Source organism: Ascaphus truei, unplaced genomic scaffold, assembly GCF_040206685.1.
Source record: "Ascaphus truei isolate aAscTru1 unplaced genomic scaffold, aAscTru1.hap1 HAP1_SCAFFOLD_637, whole genome shotgun sequence".
NCBI lineage: Eukaryota > Metazoa > Chordata > Amphibia > Anura > Ascaphidae > Ascaphus > Ascaphus truei.
The window spans coordinates 33,444-55,086 of NW_027456970.1; the positions used below are offsets into that span (position 1 = coordinate 33,444).

Consider the following 21,643-nt stretch of genomic DNA (forward strand, 5'->3'; position numbering starts at 1 on the left):
AAAATGACAAGTATTTACCGATCCAAAAAAACGACTCCTGAGCATGTATGTACTGCTTACATGGATGTACCCATTAGCATGTACAGTGTTGTTTGTTATTGCGGTTACCAATTTATTTCCATTTTAAATATTTAATTTCTCTGAAATGGTGCAAGCAAATTGCATGAAAAGTTGCAAAAGAATACATGAATGTTTTGTATCCAGTCAGGGGATGAGATGAGATGGGGTCATGTTCATAGTTGAACTGTACATTACTAAAAGAAGGCTTTTTTTCTATGCAGATACAGTATAGTGTTTCAAACACATGCTATACACACGCACACACGCACACACACACACACACACACACACACACACAGCACTATCTGCAATGTAAAGATGTGGGTGAACAGAGCAAAAAAGATGGTACTAGAAACGCTTATTACAGTAACACCAAAGGGATGTGCCTAATGCTAAAGTTTGAACAGCAGCAGCCGCAGTACCCCTGATATCTATGGATGGGACAGATACCCCCTGCAGACACAGACACCCGCGCGCGCGCACACACACGCACACGCACGCACACAGGGAGGGGTCTGTAGTGTGACAGAGCATGCTAGCTTCGCCACCAGGCACTCCTTCTTGAATTAAAATAAAACTATCTCCTTACCTCTTTCTGGATGCCCCCTCTTTACCAACAAGAGGGACAGGACCAGCTCTCCTCAGCTTCCATTTTCCCCTTCCTTTCCTCTCTCCCTTGAAAACTTTCTGCACCTGAGACAGTGGGAGGGAGGGAGATAGAGCAAGAAACAGCACCCCAAATCCTGTCCCATTAGAAGCAGCACAGGCTTCTGTCCGTTTGCTCCTCTCCTCTCCCTCCAGGTGATTTGCATGGGAGGGAGGAGCTGCTTGCTCCCTCTCTTCCTCTCTCTCTCTCCCCCTCTCTCTCCCCCTCCCCCTCTCTCTCTCTTCCTCTCTCCCCCCCTCTCTCCTCTCTCTCTCTCTCTCTCTCTCTCTCTCTCTCTCTTTCTCCCTCTCTCCCTCTCTCTTTTAGAAGCTTTACACCTGCCAGCCAGTCTACAGTATGTGATGATATCACAATGTGTCTCTTACATCACAGACAGGCTGACATCATCACACAGGCTGACTGGCCATCAAGAGACAGAAATGCAGATAGAGACACACTGACAAATACATACACTGTAGGCACAGGCGCCATGCGGCTTCTGCACCATAAAAGTCCATTTGAATCAAAAATAATGTAGTCTTTTAAGTGAGGCTCTATTGATATCTTGGGGGTCTAAGTGTCAAGACAATCTTGACGTAAAACGGAGGCATCATTTTCAATCATTCAATAATGATGTGGTTTTGGATGACAGTATCCTACATCCTGTATGATATAATAATAATAAGAGACATCATGGAAAAATAATAGGAGACATAATGGAAATATTATCCAGTTTGTCACCATAATTGGAATATACATAATGCAAGAAGGTTTTATGTATGTCGTCTTCTTCTCTTGAGTCTATGAGCTGAGGTGGGTGTCTCTTGGAGCTCTGGTGGAGGAAATATTCACCTGCCTTGGTGTCTCAGAGCTTAGAGGGGGTAAAAAGCCTAGCACTAGTTTAGTTATTGTAATGTATTTGCTACAATCAATAACACAAACAAGCTTCAGTACAGTAAAGTCATCATTTAAATCAGTGATCTAATTTTTATTTCTAAGTAGAATATCTGAAACAACTTCCCTTACTGACTAAACACAAAAAAAGTTAAAGATCCCGCTACCTCTTACATGCTAAGCGAGCGCTCTACCATTTGAGCTAATCCCCCACTTTTGGAGGTGGGTGGCTGTCAGTGCCGGTTGCTTTACAGTACTTTCTGCAGGGCAAATGTGGCTGTGAACGTGCACTGTTTAATGCTAGTTATCAGAAATAGCTCTGAGTCCAGGGGCTGTGGAAGATTGGGTGAGAATGATCGTGGAATCATCAGACCCCAGTAAATAAACCCATAGTCACCACACCACAGAGCACTACACTACACATCCTCCCTGATTGTCTAGTGGTTAGGATTCGGCGCTCTCACCGCCGCGGCCCGGGTTCGATCCCCGGTCAGGGAAAGCTTTGTTTTGAAAACCGTAATGATTCTTTTTCTTTTCATGTCTTAAGTTGAACAGAATTTCCTTTTTTTTTTACATTTGCATAAACAGAGCTCTTGCTAATTCAATTAATAAAACTGAAAGGATCATGGAAGTGACGTTAAGAATTGTATTAAGTGAGCATGTCAATTGAAATATTCCAAGAAGAGAATACGCTAGTCGGGGAAAGACAATCTTGGCACAAAACCGAGGCATATTTTTCAATCATTCAATCCATAGGTGGTTTTGGATGACAGTATTCTATGAGATATCCTGGGAAAATAATAGGAGACATAATGGAAATACATTATCGTCCAATTTGTGACCATAATGGGAATATACTTAGTGCTTCCTTCACAGGAAATAATACATGTGACATAACGGGAATGTAATAAGTATGTGGGTTTGGCTGGGATTATCCTACATCCAGCAGGGATATAATAACTGGGAAAACGCTATATTTGATACCGCCACGTTGTGGGATGAGCGAGTAAACATTGCATGTCATTTCCCAGAATCCCTTGCTGCAGTGGGAGCACTGTATGCTACTGTAGGTGATAATGGTTGAAATATATATATATATATATATATATATATATATATATACACATCAACCAGTTCAATAATTTAAAGGGGGGGAATTAAAATGGCTGAAGTGGAAAATGACAAGTATTTACCGATCCAAAAAAACGACTCCTGAGCATGTATGTACTGCTTACATGGATGTACCCATTAGCATGTACAGTGTTGTTTGTTATTGCGGTTACCAATTTATTTCCATTTTAAATATTTAATTTCTCTGAAATGGTGCAAGCAAATTGCATGAAAAGTTGCAAAAGAATACATGAATGTTTTGTATCCAGTCAGGGGATGAGATGAGATGGGGTCATGTTCATATTTGAACTGTACATTACTAAAAGAAGGCTTTTTTTCTATGCAGATACAGTATAGTGTTTCAAACACATGCTATACACACGCACACACGCACACACACACACACACACACACACAGCACTATCTGCAATGTAAAGATGTGGGTGAACAGAGCAAAAAAGATGGTACTAGAAACGCTTATTACAGTAACACCAAAGGGATGTGCCTAATGCTAAAGTTTGAACAGCAGCAGCCGCAGTACCCCTGATATCTATGGATGGGACAGATACCCCCTGCAGACACAGACACCCGCGCGCGCGCACACACACGCACACGCACGCACACAGGGAGGGGTCTGTAGTGTGACAGAGCATGCTAGCTTCGCCACCAGGCACTCCTTCTTGAATTAAAATAAAACTATCTCCTTACCTCTTTCTGGATGCCCCCTCTTTACCAACAAGAGGGACAGGACCAGCTCTCCTCAGCTTCCATTTCCCCTTCCTTTCCTCTCTCCCTTGAAAACTTTCTGCACCTGAGACAGTGGGAGGGAGGGAGATAGAGCAAGAAACAGCACCCCAAATCCTGTCCCATAAGAAGCAGCACAGGCTTCTGTCCGTTTGCTCCTCTCCTCTCCCTCCAGGTGATTTGCATGGGAGGGAGGAGCTGCTTGCTCCCTCTCTTCCTCTCTCTCTCCCCCCCCTCTCTCTCCCCCTCCCCCTCCCCCTCTCTCTCTCTTCCTCTCTCTCTCTCTCCCCCCCTCTCTCCTCTCTCTCCCCCCCTCTCCTCTCTCTCTCTCTCTCTCTTTCTCCCTCTCTCCCTCTCTCTTTTAGAAGCTTTACACCTGCCAGCCAGTCTACAGTATGTGATGATATCACAATGTGTCTCTTACATCACAGACAGGCTGACATCATCACACAAGCTGACTGGCCATCAAGAGACAGAAATGCAGATAGAGACACACTGACAAATACATACACTGTAGGCACAGGCGCCATGCGGCTTCTGCACCATAAAAGTCCATTTGAATCAAAAATAATGTAGTCTTTTAAGTGAGGCTCTATTGATATCTTGGGGGTCTAAGTGTCAAGACAATCTTGACGTAAAACGGAGGCATCATTTTCAATCATTCAATAATGATGTGGTTTTGGATGACAGTATCCTACATCCTGTATGATATAATAATAATAAGAGACATCATGGAAAAATAATAGGAGACATAATGGAAATATTATCCAGTTTGTCACCATAATTGGAATATACATAATGCAAGAAGGTTTTATGTGTGTCGTCTTCTTCTCTTGAGTCTATGAGCTGAGGTGGGTGTCTCTTGGAGCTCTGGTGGAGGAAATATTCACCTGCCTTGGTGTCTCAGAGCTTTGAGGGGGTAAAAAGCCTAGCACTAGTTTAGTTATTGTAATGTATTTGCTACAATCAATAACACAAACAAGCTACAGTACAGTAAAGTCATCATTTAAATCAGTGATCTAATTTTTATTTCTAAGTAGAATATCTGAAACAACTTCCCTTACTGACTAAACACAAAAAAAGTTAAAGATCCCGCTACCTCTTACATGCTAAGCGAGCGCTCTACCATTTGAGCTAATCCCCCACTTTTGGAGGTGGGTGGCTGTCAGTGCCGGTTGCTTTACAGTACTTTCTGCAGGGCAAATGTGGCTGTGAACGTGCACTGTTTAATGCTAGTTATCAGAAATAGCTCTGAGTCCAGGGGCTGTGGAAGATTGGGTGAGAATGATCGTAGAATCATCAGACCCCAGTAAATAAACCCATAGTCACCACACCACAGAGCACTACACTACACATCCTCCCTGATTGTCTAGTGGTTAGGATTCGGCGCTCTCACCGCCGCGGCCCGGGTTCGATCCCCGGTCAGGGAAAGCTTTGTTTTGAAAACCGTAATGATTCTTTTTCTTTTCATGTCTTAAGTTGAACAGAATTTCCTTTTTTTTTTACATTTGCATAAACAGAGCTCTTGCTAATTCAATTAATAAAACTGAAAGGATCATGGAAGTGACGTTAAGAATTGTATTAAGTGAGCATGTCAATTGAAATATTCCAAGAAGAGAATACGCTAGTCGGGGAAAGACAATCTTGGCACAAAACCGAGGCATATTTTTCAATCATTCAATCCATAGGTGGTTTTGGATGACAGTATTCTATGAGATATCCTGGGAAAATAATAGGAGACATAATGGAAATACATTATCGTCCAATTTGTGACCATAATGGGAATATACTTAGTGCTTCCTTCACAGGAAATAATACATGTGACATAACGGGAATGTAATAAGTATGTGGGTTTGGCTGGGATTATCCTACATCCTGCACGGATATAATAACTGGGAAAACGCTATATTTGATACCGCCACGTTGTGGGATGAGCGAGTAAACATTGCATGTCATTTCCCAGAATCCCTTGCTGCAGTGGGAGCACTGTATGCTACTGTAGGTGATAATGGTTGAAATATATATATATATATATATATATATATATATATATATATATATATATACACATCAACCAGTTCAATAATTTAAAGGGGGGGAATTAAAATGGCTGAAGTGGAAAATGACAAGTATTTACCGATCCAAAAAAACGACTCCTGAGCATGTATGTACTGCTTACATGGATGTACCCATTAGCATGTACAGTGTTGTTTGTTATTGCGGTTACCAATTTATTTCCATTTTAAATATTTAATTTCTCTGAAATGGTGCAAGCAAATTGCATGAAAAGTTGCAAAAGAATACATGAATGTTTTGTATCCAGTCAGGGGATGAGATGAGATGGGGTCATGTTCATATTTGAACTGTACATTACTAAAAGAAGGCTTTTTTTCTATGCAGATACAGTATAGTGTTTCAAACACATGCTATACACACGCACACACGCACACACACACACACACACACACACACAGCACTATCTGCAATGTAAAGATGTGGGTGAACAGAGCAAAAAAGATGGTACTAGAAACGCTTATTACAGTAACACCAAAGGGATGTGCCTAATGCTAAAGTTTGAACAGCAGCAGCCGCAGTACCCCTGATATCTATGGATGGGACAGATACCCCCTGCAGACACAGACACCCGCGCGCGCGCACACACACGCACACGCACGCACACAGGGAGGGGTCTGTAGTGTGACAGAGCATGCTAGCTTCGCCACCAGGCACTCCTTCTTGAATTAAAATAAAACTATCTCCTTACCTCTTTCTGGATGCCCCCTCTTTACCAACAAGAGGGACAGGACCAGCTCTCCTCAGCTTCCATTTTCCCCTTCCTTTCCTCTCTCCCTTGAAAACTTTCTGCACCTGAGACAGTGGGAGGGAGGGAGATAGAGCAAGAAACAGCACCCCAAATCCTGTCCCATAAGAAGCAGCACAGGCTTCTGTCCGTTTGCTCCTCTCCTCTCCCTCCAGGTGATTTGCATGGGAGGGAGGAGCTGCTTGCTCCCTCTCTTCCTCTCTCTCTCCCCCCCTCTCTCTCCCCCTCCCCCTCTCTCTCTCTTCCTCTCTCTCTCTCCCCCCCTCTCTCCTCTCTCTCCCCCCCTCTTTCCTCTCTCTCTCTCTCTCTCTCTCTCTTTCTCCCTCTCTCTTTTAGAAGCTTTACACCTGCCAGCCAGTCTACAGTATGTGATGATATCACAATGTGTCTCTTACATCACAGACAGGCTGACATCATCACACAGGCTGACTGGCCATCAAGAGACAGAAATGCAGATAGAGACACACTGACAAATACATACACTGTAGGCACAGGCGCCATGCGGCTTCTGCACCATAAAAGTCCATTTGAATCAAAAATAATGTAGTCTTTTAAGTGAGGCTCTATTGATATCTTGGGGGTCTAAGTGTCAAGACAATCTTGACGTAAAACGGAGGCATCATTTTCAATCATTCAATAATGATGTGGTTTTGGATGACAGTATCCTACATCCTGTATGATATAATAATAATAAGAGACATCATGGAAAAATAATAGGAGACATAATGGAAATATTATCCAGTTTGTCACCATAATTGGAATATACATAATGCAAGAAGGTTGTATGTGTGTCGTCTTCTTCTCTTGAGTCTATGAGCTGAGGTGGGTGTCTCTTGGAGCTCTGGTGGAGGAAATATTCACCTGCCTTGGTGTCTCAGAGCTTTGAGGGGGTAAAAAGCCTAGCACTAGTTTAGTTATTGTAATGTATTTGCTACAATCAATAACACAAACAAGCTTCAGTACAGTAAAGTCATCATTTAAATCAGTGATCTAATTTTTATTTCTAAGTAGAATATCTGAAACAACTTCCCTTACTGACTAAACACAAAAAAAGTTAAAGATCCCGCTACCTCTTACATGCTAAGCGAGCGCTCTACCATTTGAGCTAATCCCCCACTTTTGGAGGTGGGTGGCTGTCAGTGCCGGTTGCTTTACAGTACTTTCTGCAGGGCAAATGTGGCTGTGAACGTGCACTGTTTAATGCTAGTTATCAGAAATAGCTCTGAGTCCAGGGGCTGTGGAAGATTGGGTGAGAATGATCGTGGAATCATCAGACCCCAGTAAATAAACCCATAGTCACCACACCACAGAGCACTACACTACACATCCTCCCTGATTGTCTAGTGGTTAGGATTCGGCGCTCTCACCGCCGCGGCCCGGGTTCGATCCCCGGTCAGGGAAAGCTTTGTTTTGAAAACCGTAATGATTCTTTTTCTTTTCATGTCTTAAGTTGAACAGAATTTCCTTTTTTTTTTACATTTGCATAAACAGAGCTCTTGCTAATTCAATTAATAAAACTGAAAGGATCATGGAAGTGACGTTAAGAATTGTATTAAGTGAGCATGTCAATTGAAATATTCCAAGAAGAGAATACGCTAGTCGGGGAAAGACAATCTTGGCACAAAACCGAGGCATATTTTTCAATCATTCAATCCATAGGTGGTTTTGGATGACAGTATTCTATGAGATATCCTGGGAAAATAATAGGAGACATAATGGAAATACATTATCGTCCAATTTGTGACCATAATGGGAATATACTTAGTGCTTCCTTCACAGGAAATAATACATGTGACATAACGGGAATGTAATAAGTATGTGGGTTTGGCTGGGATTATCCTACATCCAGCAGGGATATAATAACTGGGAAAACGCTATATTTGATACCGCCACGTTGTGGGATGAGCGAGTAAACATTGCATGTCATTTCCCAGAATCCCTTGCTGCAGTGGGAGCACTGTATGCTACTGTAGGTGATAATGGTTGAAATATATATATATATATATATATATATATATATATATATATATATATATATATATATATACACATCAACCAGTTCAATAATTTAAAGGGGGGGAATTAAAATGGCTGAAGTGGAAAATGACAAGTATTTACCGATCCAAAAAAACGACTCCTGAGCATGTATGTACTGCTTACATGGATGTACCCATTAGCATGTACAGTGTTGTTTGTTATTGCGGTTACCAATTTATTTCCATTTTAAATATTTAATTTCTCTGAAATGGTGCAAGCAAATTGCATGAAAAGTTGCAAAAGAATACATGAATGTTTTGTATCCAGTCAGGGGATGAGATGAGATGGGGTCATGTTCATATTTGAACTGTACATTACTAAAAGAAGGCTTTTTTTCTATGCAGATACAGTATAGTGTTTCAAACACATGCTATACACACGCACACACGCACACACACACACACACACACACACACACACACACACACACACAGCACTATCTGCAATGTAAAGATGTGGGTGAACAGAGCAAAAAAGATGGTACTAGAAACGCTTATTACAGTAACACCAAAGGGATGTGCCTAATGCTAAAGTTTGAACAGCAGCAGCCGCAGTACCCCTGATATCTATGGATGGGACAGATACCCCCTGCAGACACAGACACCCGCGCGCGCGCACACACACGCACACGCACGCACACAGGGAGGGGTCTGTAGTGTGACAGAGCATGCTAGCTTCGCCACCAGGCACTCCTTCTTGAATTAAAATAAAACTATCTCCTTACCTCTTTCTGGATGCCCCCTCTTTACCAACAAGAGGGACAGGACCAGCTCTCCTCAGCTTCCATTTTCCCCTTCCTTTCCTCTCTCCCTTGAAAACTTTCTGCACCTGAGACAGTGGGAGGGAGGGAGATAGAGCAAGAAACAGCACCCCAAATCCTGTCCCATTAGAAGCAGCACAGGCTTCTGTCCGTTTGCTCCTCTCCTCTCCCTCCAGGTGATTTGCATGGGAGGGAGGAGCTGCTTGCTCCCTCTCTTCCTCTCTCTCTCCCCCCCTCTCTCTCCCCCTCCCCCTCCCCCTCTCTCTCTCTTCCTCTCTCTCTCTCTCCCCCCCTCTCTCCTCTCTCTCCCCCCCTCTCCTCTCTCTCTCTCTCTCTCTCTCTTTCTCCCTCTCTCCCTCTCTCTTTTAGAAGCTTTACACCTGCCAGCCAGTCTACAGTATGTGATGATATCACAATGTGTCTCTTACATCACAGACAGGCTGACATCATCACACAGGCTGACTGGCCATCAAGAGACAGAAATGCAGATAGAGACACACTGACAAATACATACACTGTAGGCACAGGCGCCATGCGGCTTCTGCACCATAAAAGTCCATTTGAATCAAAAATAATGTAGTCTTTTAAGTGAGGCTCTATTGATATCTTGGGGGTCTAAGTGTCAAGACAATCTTGACGTAAAACGGAGGCATCATTTTCAATCATTCAATAATGATGTGGTTTTGGATGACAGTATCCTACATCCTGTATGATATAATAATAATAAGAGACATCATGGAAAAATAATAGGAGACATAATGGAAATATTATCCAGTTTGTCACCATAATTGGAATATACATAATGCAAGAAGGTTTTATGTGTGTCGTCTTCTTCTCTTGAGTCTATGAGCTGAGGTGGGTGTCTCTTGGAGCTCTGGTGGAGGAAATATTCACCTGCCTTGGTGTCTCAGAGCTTTGAGGGGGTAAAAAGCCTAGCACTAGTTTAGTTATTGTAATGTATTTGCTACAATCAATAACACAAACAAGCTTCAGTACAGTAAAGTCATCATTTAAATCAGTGATCTAATTTTTATTTCTAAGTAGAATATCTGAAACAACTTCCCTTACTGACTAAACACAAAAAAAGTTAAAGATCCCGCTACCTCTTACATGCTAAGCGAGCGCTCTACCATTTGAGCTAATCCCCCACTTTTGGAGGTGGGTGGCTGTCAGTGCCGGTTGCTTTACAGTACTTTCTGCAGGGCAAATGTGGCTGTGAACGTGCACTGTTTAATGCTAGTTATCAGAAATAGCTCTGAGTCCAGGGGCTGTGGAAGATTGGGTGAGAATGATCGTGGAATCATCAGACCCCAGTAAATAAACCCATAGTCACCACACCACAGAGCACTACACTACACATCCTCCCTGATTGTCTAGTGGTTAGGATTCGGCGCTCTCACCGCCGCGGCCCGGGTTCGATCCCCGGTCAGGGAAAGCTTTGTTTTGAAAACCGTAATGATTCTTTTTCTTTTCATGTCTTAAGTTGAACAGAATTTCCTTTTTTTTTTACATTTGCATAAACAGAGCTCTTGCTAATTCAATTAATAAAACTGAAAGGATCATGGAAGTGACGTTAAGAATTGTATTAAGTGAGCATGTCAATTGAAATATTCCAAGAAGAGAATACGCTAGTCGGGGAAAGACAATCTTGGCACAAAACCGAGGCATATTTTTCAATCATTCAATCCATAGGTGGTTTTGGATGACAGTATTCTATGAGATATCCTGGGAAAATAATAGGAGACATAATGGAAATACATTATCGTCCAATTTGTGACCATAATGGGAATATACTTAGTGCTTCCTTCACAGGAAATAATACATGTGACATAACGGGAATGTAATAAGTATGTGGGTTTGGCTGGGATTATCCTACATCCAGCAGGGATATAATAACTGGGAAAACGCTATATTTGATACCGCCACGTTGTGGGATGAGCGAGTAAACATTGCATGTCATTTCCCAGAATCCCTTGCTGCAGTGGGAGCACTGTATGCTACTGTAGGTGATAATGGTTGAAATATATATATATATATATATATATATATATATATATATATATATATATATACACATCAACCAGTTCAATAATTTAAAGGGGGGGAATTAAAATGGCTGAAGTGGAAAATGACAAGTATTTACCGATCCAAAAAAACGACTCCTGAGCATGTATGTACTGCTTACATGGATGTACCCATTAGCATGTACAGTGTTGTTTGTTATTGCGGTTACCAATTTATTTCCATTTTAAATATTTAATTTCTCTGAAATGGTGCAAGCAAATTGCATGAAAAGTTGCAAAAGAATACATGAATGTTTTGTATCCAGTCAGGGGATGAGATGAGATGGGGTCATGTTCATATTTGAACTGTACATTACTAAAAGAAGGCTTTTTTTCTATGCAGATACAGTATAGTGTTTCAAACACATGCTATACACACGCACACACGCACACACACACACACACACACACACACACAGCACTATCTGCAATGTAAAGATGTGGGTGAACAGAGCAAAAAAGATGGTACTAGAAACGCTTATTACAGTAACACCAAAGGGATGTGCCTAATGCTAAAGTTTGAACAGCAGCAGCCGCAGTACCCCTGATATCTATGGATGGGACAGATACCCCCTGCAGACACAGACACCCGCGCGCGCGCACACACACGCACGCACACAGGGAGGGGTCTGTAGTGTGACAGAGCACGCTAGCTTCGCCACCAGGCACTCCTTCTTGAATTAAAATAAAACTATCTCCTTACCTCTTTCTGGATGCCCCCTCTTTACCAACAAGAGGGACAGGACCAGCTCTCCTCAGCTTCCATTTTCCCCTTCCTTTCCTCTCTCCCTTGAAAACTTTCTGCACCTGAGACAGTGGGAGGGAGGGAGATAGAGCAAGAAACAGCACCCCAAATCCTGTCCCATTAGAAGCAGCACAGGCTTCTGTCCGTTTGCTCCTCTCCTCTCCCTCCAGGTGATTTGCATGGGAGGGAGGAGCTGCTTGCTCCCTCTCTTCCTCTCTCTCTCCCCCCCTCTCTCTCCCCCTCCCCGTCTCTCTCTCTTCCTCTCTCTCTCTCCCCCCCTCTCTCCTCTCTCTCCCCCCCTCTCCTCTCTCTCTCTCTTTCTCCCTCTCTCCCTCTCTCTTTTAGAAGCTTTACACCTGCCAGCCAGTCTACAGTATGTGATGATATCACAATGTGTCTCTTACATCACAGACAGGCTGACATCATCACACAGGCTGACTGGCCATCAAGAGACAGAAATGCAGATAGAGACACACTGACAAATACATACACTGTAGGCACAGGCGCCATGCGGCTTCTGCACCATAAAAGTCCATTTGAATCAAAAATAATGTAGTCTTTTAAGTGAGGCTCTATTGAAATCTTGGGGGTCTAAGTGTCAAGACAATCTTGACGTAAAACGGAGGCATCATTTTCAATCATTCAATAATGATGTGGTTTTGGATGACAGTATCCTACATCCTGTATGATATAATAATAATAAGAGACATCATGGAAAAATAATAGGAGACATAATGGAAATATTATCCAGTTTCTCACCATAATTGGAATATACATAATGCAAGAAGGTTTTATGTGTGTCGTCTTCTTCTCTTGAGTCTATGAGCTGAGGTGGGTGTCTCTTGGAGCTCTGGTGGAGGAAATATTCACCTGCCTTGGTGTCTCAGAGCTTTGAGGGGGTAAAAAGCCTAGCACTAGTTTAGTTATTGTAATGTATTTGCTACAATCAATAACACAAACAAGCTTCAGTACAGTAAAGTAATCATTTAAATCAGTGATCTAATTTTTATTTCTAAGTAGAATATCTGAAACAACTTCCCTTACTGACTAAACACAAAAAAAGTTAAAGATCCCGCTACCTCTTACATGCTAAGCGAGCGCTCTACCATTTGAGCTAATCCCCCACTTTTGGAGGTGGGTGGCTGTCAGTGCCGGTTGCTTTACAGTACTTTCTGCAGGGCAAATGTGGCTGTGAACGTGCACTGTTTAATGCTAGTTATCAGAAATAGCTCTGAGTCCAGGGGCTGTGGAAGATTGGGTGAGAATGATCGTGGAATCATCAGACCCCAGTAAATAAACCCATAGTCACCACACCACAGAGCACTACACTACACATCCTCCCTGATTGTCTAGTGGTTAGGATTCGGCGCTCTCACCGCCGCGGCCCGGGTTCGATCCCCGGTCAGGGAAAGCTTTGTTTTGAAAACCGTAATGATTCTTTTTCTTTTCATGTCTTAAGTTGAACAGAATTTCCTTTTTTTTTTACATTTGCATAAACAGAGCTCTTGCTAATTCAATTAATAAAACTGAAAGGATCATGGAAGTGACGTTAAGAATTGTATTAAGTGAGCATGTCAATTGAAATATTCCAAGAAGAGAATACGCTAGTCGGGGAAAGACAATCTTGGCACAAAACCGAGGCATATTTTTCAATCATTCAATCCATAGGTGGTTTTGGATGACAGTATTCTATGAGATATCCTGGGAAAATAATAGGAGACATAATGGAAATACATTATCGTCCAATTTGTGACCATAATGGGAATATACTTAGTGCTTCCTTCACAGGAAATAATACATGTGACATAACGGGAATGTAATAAGTATGTGGGTTTGGCTGGGATTATCCTACATCCAGCAGGGATATAATAACTGGGAAAACGCTATATTTGATACCGCCACGTTGTGGGATGAGCGAGTAAACATTGCATGTCATTTCCCAGAATCCCTTGCTGCAGTGGGAGCACTGTATGCTACTGTAGGTGATAATGGTTGAAATATATATATATATATATATATATATATATATATATATATATATACACATCAACCAGTTCAATAATTTAAAGGGGGGGAATTAAATTGGCTGAAGTGGAAAATGACAAGTATTTACCGATCCAAAAAAACGACTCCTGAGCATGTATGTACTGCTTACATGGATGTACCCATTAGCATGTACAGTGTTGTTTGTTATTGCGGTTACCAATTTATTTCCATTTTAAATATTTAATTTCTCTGAAATGGTGCAAGCAAATTGCATGAAAAGTTGCAAAAGAATACATGAATGTTTTGTATCCAGTCAGGGGATGAGATGAGATGGGGTCATGTTCATATTTGAACTGTACATTACTAAAAGAAGGCTTTTTTTCTATGCAGATACAGTATAGTGTTTCAAACACATGCTATACACACGCACACACGCACACACACACACACACACACAGCACTATCTGCAATGTAAAGATGTGGGTGAACAGAGCAAAAAAGATGGTACTAGAAACGCTTATTACAGTAACACCAAAGGGATGTGCCTAATGCTAAAGTTTGAACAGCAGCAGCCGCAGTACCCCTGATATCTATGGATGGGACAGATACCCCCTGCAGACACAGACACCCGCGCGCGCGCACACACACGCACACGCACGCACACAGGGAGGGGTCTGTAGTGTGACAGAGCATGCTAGCTTCGCCACCAGGCACTCCTTCTTGAATTAAAATAAAACTATCTCCTTACCTCTTTCTGGATGCCCCCTCTTTACCAACAAGAGGGACAGGACCAGCTCTCCTCAGCTTCCATTTTCCCCTTCCTTTCCTCTCTCCCTTGAAAACTTTCTGCACCTGAGACAGTGGGAGGGAGGGAGATAGAGCAAGAAACAGCACCCCAAATCCTGTCCCATAAGAAGCAGCACAGGCTTCTGTCCGTTTGCTCCTCTCCTCTCCCTCCAGGTGATTTGCATGGGAGGGAGGAGCTGCTTGCTCCCTCTCTTCCTCTCTCTCTCCCCCCCTCTCTCTCCCCCTCCCCCTCTCTCTCTCTTCCTCTCTCTCTCTCCCCCCCTCTCTCCTCTCTCTCCCCCCCTCTCTCCTCTCTCTCTCTCTCTCTCTCTCTCTCTTTCTCCCTCTCTCCCTCTCTCTTTTAGAAGCTTTACACCTGCCAGCCAGTCTACAGTATGTGATGATATCACAATGTGTCTCTTACATCACAGACAGGCTGACATCATCACACAGGCTGACTGGCCATCAAGAGACAGAAATGCAGATAGAGACACACTGACAAATACATACACTGTAGGCACAGGCGCCATGCGGCTTCTGCACCATAAAAGTCCATTTGAATCAAAAATAATGTAGTCTTTTAAGTGAGGCTCTATTGATATCTTGGGGGTCTAAGTGTCAAGACAATCTTGACGTAAAACGGAGGCATCATTTTCAATCATTCAATAATGATGTGGTTTTGGATGACAGTATCCTACATCCTGTATGATATAATAATAATAAGAGACATCATGGAAAAATAATAGGAGACATAATGGAAATATTATCCAGTTTGTCACCATAATTGGAATATACATAATGCAAGAAGGTTTTATGTGTGTCGTCTTCTTCTCTTGAGTCTATGAGCTGAGGTGGGTGTCTCTTGGAGCTCTGGTGGAGGAAATATTCACCTGCCTTGGTGTCTCAGAGCTTTGAGGGGGTAAAAAGCCTAGCACTAGTTTAGTTATTGTAATGTATTTGCTACAATCAATAACACAAACAAGCTTCAGTACAGTAAAGTCATCATTTAAATCAGTGATCTAATTTTTATTTCTAAGTAGAATATCTGAAACAACTTCCCTTACTGACTAAACACAAAAAAAGTTAAAGATCCCGCTACCTCTTACATGCTAAGCGAGCGCTCTACCATTTGAGCTAATCCCCCACTTTTGGAGGTGGGTGGCTGTCAGTGCCGGTTGCTTTACAGTACTTTCTGCAGGGCAAATGTGGCTGTGAACGTGCACTGTTTAATGCTAGTTATCAGAAATAGCTCTGAGTCCAGGGGCTGTGGAAGATTGGGTGAGAATGATCGTGGAATCATCAGACCCCAGTAAATAAACCCATAGTCACCACACCACAGAGCACTACACTACACATCCTCCCTGATTGTCTAGTGGTTAGGATTCGGCGCTCTCACCGCCGCGGCCCGGGTTCGATCCCCGGTCAGGGAAAGCTTTGTTTTGAAAACCGTAATGATTCTTTTTCTTTTCATGTCTTAAGTTGAACAGAATTTCCTTTTTTTTTTACATTTGCATAAACAGAGCTCTTGCTAATTCAATTAATAAAACTGAAAGGATCATGGAAGTGACGTTAAGAATTGTATTAAGTGAGCATGTCAATTGAAATATTCCAAGAAGAGAATACGCTAGTCGGGGAAAGACAATCTTGGCACAAAACCGAGGCATATTTTTCAATCATTCAATCCATAGGTGGTTTTGGATGACAGTATTCTATGAGATATCATGGGAAAATAATAGGAGACATAATGGAAATACATTATCGTCCAATTTGTGGCCATAATGGGAATATACTTAGTGCTTCCTTCACAGGAAATAATACATGTGACATAACGGGAATGTAATAAGTATGTGGGTTTGGCTGGGATTATCCTACATCCAGCAGGGATATAATAACTGGGAAAACGCTATATTTGATACCGCCACGTTGTGGGATGAGCGAGTAAACATTGCATGTCATTTCCCAGAATCCTTGCTGCAGTGGGAGCACTGTATGCTACTGTAGGTGATAATGGTTGAAATATATATATATATATATATATATATATATATACACATCAACCAGTTCAATAATTTAAAGGGGGGGAATTAAAATGGCTGAAGTGGAAAATGACAAGTATTTACCGATCCAAAAAAACGACTCCTGAGCATGTATGTACTGCTTACATGGATGTACCCATTAGCATGTACAGTGTTGTTTGTTATTGCGGTTACCAATTTATTTCCATTTTAAATATTTAATTTCTCTGAAATGGTGCAAGCAAATTGCATGAAAAGTTGCAAAAGAATACATGAATGTTTTGTATCCAGTCAGGGGATGAGATGAGATGGGGTCATGTTCATATTTGAACTGTACATTACTAAAAGAAGGCTTTTTTTCTATGCAGATACAGTATAGTGTTTCAAACACATGCTATACACACGCACACACGCACACACACACACACACACACACACAGCACTATCTGCAATGTAAAGATGTGGGTGAACAGAGCAAAAAAGATGGTACTAGAAACGCTTATTACAGTAACACCAAAGGGATGTGCCTAATGCTAAAGTTTGAACAGCAGCAGCCGCAGTACCCCTGATATCTATGGATGGGACAGATACCCCCTGCAGACACAGACACCCGCGCGCGCGCACACACACGCACACGCACGCACACAGGGAGGGGTCTGTAGTGTGACAGAGCACGCTAGCTTCGCCACCAGGCACTCCTTCTTGAATTAAAATAAAACTATCTCCTTACCTCTTTCTGGATGCCCCCTCTTTACCAACAAGAGGGACAGGACCAGCTCTCCTCAGCTTCCATTTTCCCCTTCCTTTCCTCTCTCCCTTGAAAACTTTCTGCACCTGAGACAGTGGGAGGGAGGGAGATAGAGCAAGAAACAGCACCCCAAATCCTGTCCCATTAGAAGCAGCACAGGCTTCTGTCCGTTTGCTCCTCTCCTCTCCCTCCAGGTGATTTGCATGGGAGGGAGGAGCTGCTTGCTCCCTCTCTTCCTCTCTCTCTCCCCCCCTCTCTCTCCCCCGCCCCCTCTCTCTCTCTTCCTCTCTCTCTCTCCCCCCCTCTCTCCTCTCTCTCCCCCCCTCTCTCCTCTCTCTCTCTCTCTCTCTCTCTCTCTCTTTCTCCCTCTCTCCCTCTCTCTTTTAGAAGCTTTACACCTGCCAGCCAGTCTACAGTATGTGATGATATCACAATGTGTCTCTTACATCACAGACAGGCTGACATCATCACACAGGCTGACTGGCCATCAAGAGACAGAAATGCAGATAGAGACACACTGACAAATACATACACTGTAGGCACAGGCGCCATGCGGCTTCTGCACCATAAAAGTCCATTTGAATCAAAAATAATGTAGTCTTTTAAGTGAGGCTCTATTGATATCTTGGGGGTCTAAGTGTCAAGACAATCTTGACGTAAAACGGAGGCATCATTTTCAATCATTCAATAATGATGTGGTTTTGGATGACAGTATCCTACATCCTGTATGATATAATAATAATAAGAGACATCATGGAAAAATAATAGGAGACATAATGGAAATATTATCCAGTTTGTCACCATAATTGGAATATACATAATGCAAGAAGGTTTTATGTGTGTCGTCTTCTTCTCTTGAGTCTATGAGCTGAGGTGGGTGTCTCTTGGAGCTCTGGTGGAGGAAATATTCACCTGCCTTGGTGTCTCAGAGCTTTGAGGGGGTAAAAAGCCTAGCACTAGTTTAGTTATTGTAATGTATTTGCTACAATCAATAACACAAACAAGCTTCAGTACAGTAAAGTCATCATTTAAATCAGTGATCTAATTTTTATTTCTAAGTAGAATATCTGAAACAACTTCCCTTACTGACTAAACACAAAAAAAGTTAAAGATCCGCTACCTCTTACATGCTAAGCGAGCGCTCTACCATTTGAGCTAATCCCCCACTTTTGGAGGTGGGTGGCTGTCAGTGCCGGTTGCTTTACAGTACTTTCTGCAGGGCAAATGTGGCTGTGAACGTGCACTGTTTAATGCTAGTTATCAGAAATAGCTCTGAGTCCAGGGGCTGTGGAAGATTGGGTGAGAATGATCGTGGAATCATCAGACCCCAGTAAATAAACCCATAGTCACCACACCACAGAGCACTACACTACACATCCTCCCTGATTGTCTAGTGGTTAGGATTCGGCGCTCTCACCGCCGCGGCCCGGGTTCGATCCCCGGTCAGGGAAAGCTTTGTTTTGAAAACCGTAATGATTCTTTTTCTTTTCATGTCTTAAGTTGAACAGAATTTCCTTTTTTTTTTACATTTGCATAAACAGAGCTCTTGCTAATTCAATTAATAAAACTGAAAGGATCATGGAAGTGACGTTAAGAATTGTATTAAGTGAGCATGTCAATTGAAATATTCCAAGAAGAGAATGCGCTAGTCGGGGAAAGACAATCTTGGCACAAAACCGAGGCATATTTTTCAATCATTCAATCCATAGGTGGTTTTGGATGACAGTATTCTATGAGATATCCTGGGAAAATAATAGGAGACATAATGGAAATACATTATCGTCCAATTTGTGGCCATAATGGGAATATACTTAGTGCTTCCTTCACAGGAAATAATACATGTGACATAACAGGAATGTAATAAGTATGTGGGTTTGGCTGGGATTATCCTACATCCAGCAGGGATATAATAACTGGGAAAACGCTATATTTGATACCGCCACGTTGTGGGATGAGCGAGTAAACATTGCATGTCATTTCCCAGAATCCCTTGCTGCAGTGGGAGCACTGTATGCTACTGTAGGTGATAATGGTTGAAATATATATATATATATATATATATATATATATATACACATCAACCAGTTCAATAATTTAAAGGGGGGGAATTAAAATGGCTGAAGTGGAAAATGACAAGTATTTACCGATCCAAAAAAACGACTCCTGAGCATGTATGTACTGCTTACATGGATGTACCCATTAGCATGTACAGTGTTGTTTGTTATTGCGGTTACCAATTTATTTCCATTTTAAATATTTAATTTCTCTGAAATGGTGCAAGCAAATTGCAGGAAAAGTTGCAAAAGAATACATGAATGTTTTGTATCCAGTCAGGGGATGAGATGGGGCCATGTTCATATTTGAACTGTACATTACTAAAAGAAGGCTTTTTTTCTATGCAGATACAGTATAGTGTTTCAAACACATGCTATACACACGCACACACGCACACACACACACACACACACACACACACAGCACTATCTGCAATGTAAAGATGTGGGTGAACAGAGCAAAAAAGATGGTACTAGAAACGCTTATTACAGTAACACCAAAGGGATGTGCCTAATGCTAAAGTTTGAACAGCAGCAGCCGCAGTACCCCTGATATCTATGGATGGGACAGATACCCCCTGCAGACACAGACACCCGCGCGCGCGCACACACACGCACACGCACGCACACAGGGAGGGGTCTGTAGTGTGACAGAGCATGCTAGCTTCGCCACCAGGCACTCCTTCTTGAATTAAAATAAAACTATCTCCTTACCTCTTTCTGGATGCCCCCTCTTTACCAACAAGAGGGACAGGACCAGCTCTCCTCAGCTTCCATTTTCCCCTTCCTTTCCTCTCTCCCTTGAAAACTTTCTGCACCTGAGACAGTGGGAGGGAGGGAGATAGAGCAAGAAACAGCACCCCAAATCCTGTCCCATAAGAAGCAGCACAGGCTTCTGTCCCTCTGCTCCTCTCCTCTCACTCCAGGTGATTTGCATGGGAGGGAGGAGCTGCTTGCTCCCTCTCTTCCTCTCTCTCTCCCCCCCTCTCTCTCCCCCTCCCCCTCTCTCTCTCTTCCTCTCTCTCTCTCCCCCCCTCTCTCCTCTCTCTCCCCCCCTCTCTCCTCTCTCTCTCTCTCTCTCTTTCTCCCTCTCTCCCTCTCTCTTTTAGAAGCTTTACACCTGCCAGCCAGTCTACAGTATGTGATGATATCACAATGTGTCTCTTACATCACAGACAGGCTGACATCATCACACAGGCTGACTGGCCATCAAGAGACAGAAATGCAGATAGAGACACACTGACAAATACATACACTGTAGGCACAGGCGCCATGCGGCTTCTGCACCATAAAAGTCCATTTGAATCAAAAATAATGTAGTCTTTTAAGTGAGGCTCTATTGATATCTTGGGGGTCTAAGTGTCAAGACAATCTTGACGTAAAACGGAGGCATCATTTTCAATCATTCAATAATGATGTGGTTTTGGATGACAGTATCCTACATCCTGTATGATATAATAATAATAAGAGACATCATGGAAAAATAATAGGAGACATAATGGAAATATTATCCAGTTTGTCACCATAATTGGAATATACATAATGCAAGAAGGTTTTATGTGTGTCGTCTTCTTCTCTTGAGTCTATGAGCTGAGGTGGGTGTCTCTTGGAGCTCTGGTGGAGGAAATATTCACCTGCCTTGGTGTCTCAGAGCTTTGAGGGGGTAAAAAGCCTAGCACTAGTTTAGTTATTGTAATGTATTTGCTACAATCAATAACACAAACAAGCTTCAGTACAGTAAAGTCATCATTTAAATCAGTGATCTAATTTTTATTTCTAAGTAGAATATCTGAAACAACTTCCCTTACTGACTAAACACAAAAAAAGTTAAAGATCCCGCTACCTCTTACATGCTAAGCGAGCGCTCTACCATTTGAGCTAATCCCCCACTTTTGGAGGTGGGTGGCTGTCAGTGCCGGTTGCTTTACAGTACTTTCTGCAGGGCAAATGTGGCTGTGAACGTGCACTGTTTAATGCTAGTTATCAGAAATAGCTCTGAGTCCAGGGGCTGTGGAAGATTGGGTGAGAATGATCGTGGAATCATCAGACCCCAGTAAATAAACCCATAGTCACCACACCACAGAGCACTACACTACACATCCTCCCTGATTGTCTAGTGGTTAGGATTCGGCGCTCTCACCGCCGCGGCCCGGGTTCGATCCCCGGTCAGGGAA

At 42.5% G+C, this 21,643-nt stretch overlaps 8 non-coding genes across 8 annotated transcripts; all 8 read left to right on the forward strand.

Moving 5' to 3' along the window:
• Nucleotides 1–2,026: 2,026 nt before the first annotated feature.
• TRNAE-CUC (transfer RNA glutamic acid (anticodon CUC)) lies at nucleotides 2,027–2,098 on the forward strand. Its single transcript has one exon. It is a non-coding gene; the product is annotated as a tRNA-Glu (tRNA).
• A 2,714-nt stretch (nucleotides 2,099–4,812) lies between these two features.
• Nucleotides 4,813–4,884, forward strand: TRNAE-CUC (transfer RNA glutamic acid (anticodon CUC)). The gene has a single exon. It is a non-coding gene; the product is annotated as a tRNA-Glu (tRNA).
• Nucleotides 4,885–7,604: 2,720 nt separating this feature from the next.
• Nucleotides 7,605–7,676, forward strand: TRNAE-CUC (transfer RNA glutamic acid (anticodon CUC)). The gene has a single exon. It is a non-coding gene; the product is annotated as a tRNA-Glu (tRNA).
• Nucleotides 7,677–10,434: 2,758 nt separating this feature from the next.
• Nucleotides 10,435–10,506, forward strand: TRNAE-CUC (transfer RNA glutamic acid (anticodon CUC)). Its single transcript has one exon. It is a non-coding gene; the product is annotated as a tRNA-Glu (tRNA).
• A 2,712-nt stretch (nucleotides 10,507–13,218) lies between these two features.
• TRNAE-CUC (transfer RNA glutamic acid (anticodon CUC)) lies at nucleotides 13,219–13,290 on the forward strand. Its single transcript has one exon. It is a non-coding gene; the product is annotated as a tRNA-Glu (tRNA).
• A 2,720-nt stretch (nucleotides 13,291–16,010) lies between these two features.
• TRNAE-CUC (transfer RNA glutamic acid (anticodon CUC)) lies at nucleotides 16,011–16,082 on the forward strand. Its single transcript has one exon. It is a non-coding gene; the product is annotated as a tRNA-Glu (tRNA).
• A 2,712-nt stretch (nucleotides 16,083–18,794) lies between these two features.
• On the forward strand, nucleotides 18,795–18,866 carry TRNAE-CUC (transfer RNA glutamic acid (anticodon CUC)). Its single transcript has one exon. It is a non-coding gene; the product is annotated as a tRNA-Glu (tRNA).
• Nucleotides 18,867–21,571: 2,705 nt separating this feature from the next.
• TRNAE-CUC (transfer RNA glutamic acid (anticodon CUC)) lies at nucleotides 21,572–21,643 on the forward strand. The gene has a single exon. It is a non-coding gene; the product is annotated as a tRNA-Glu (tRNA).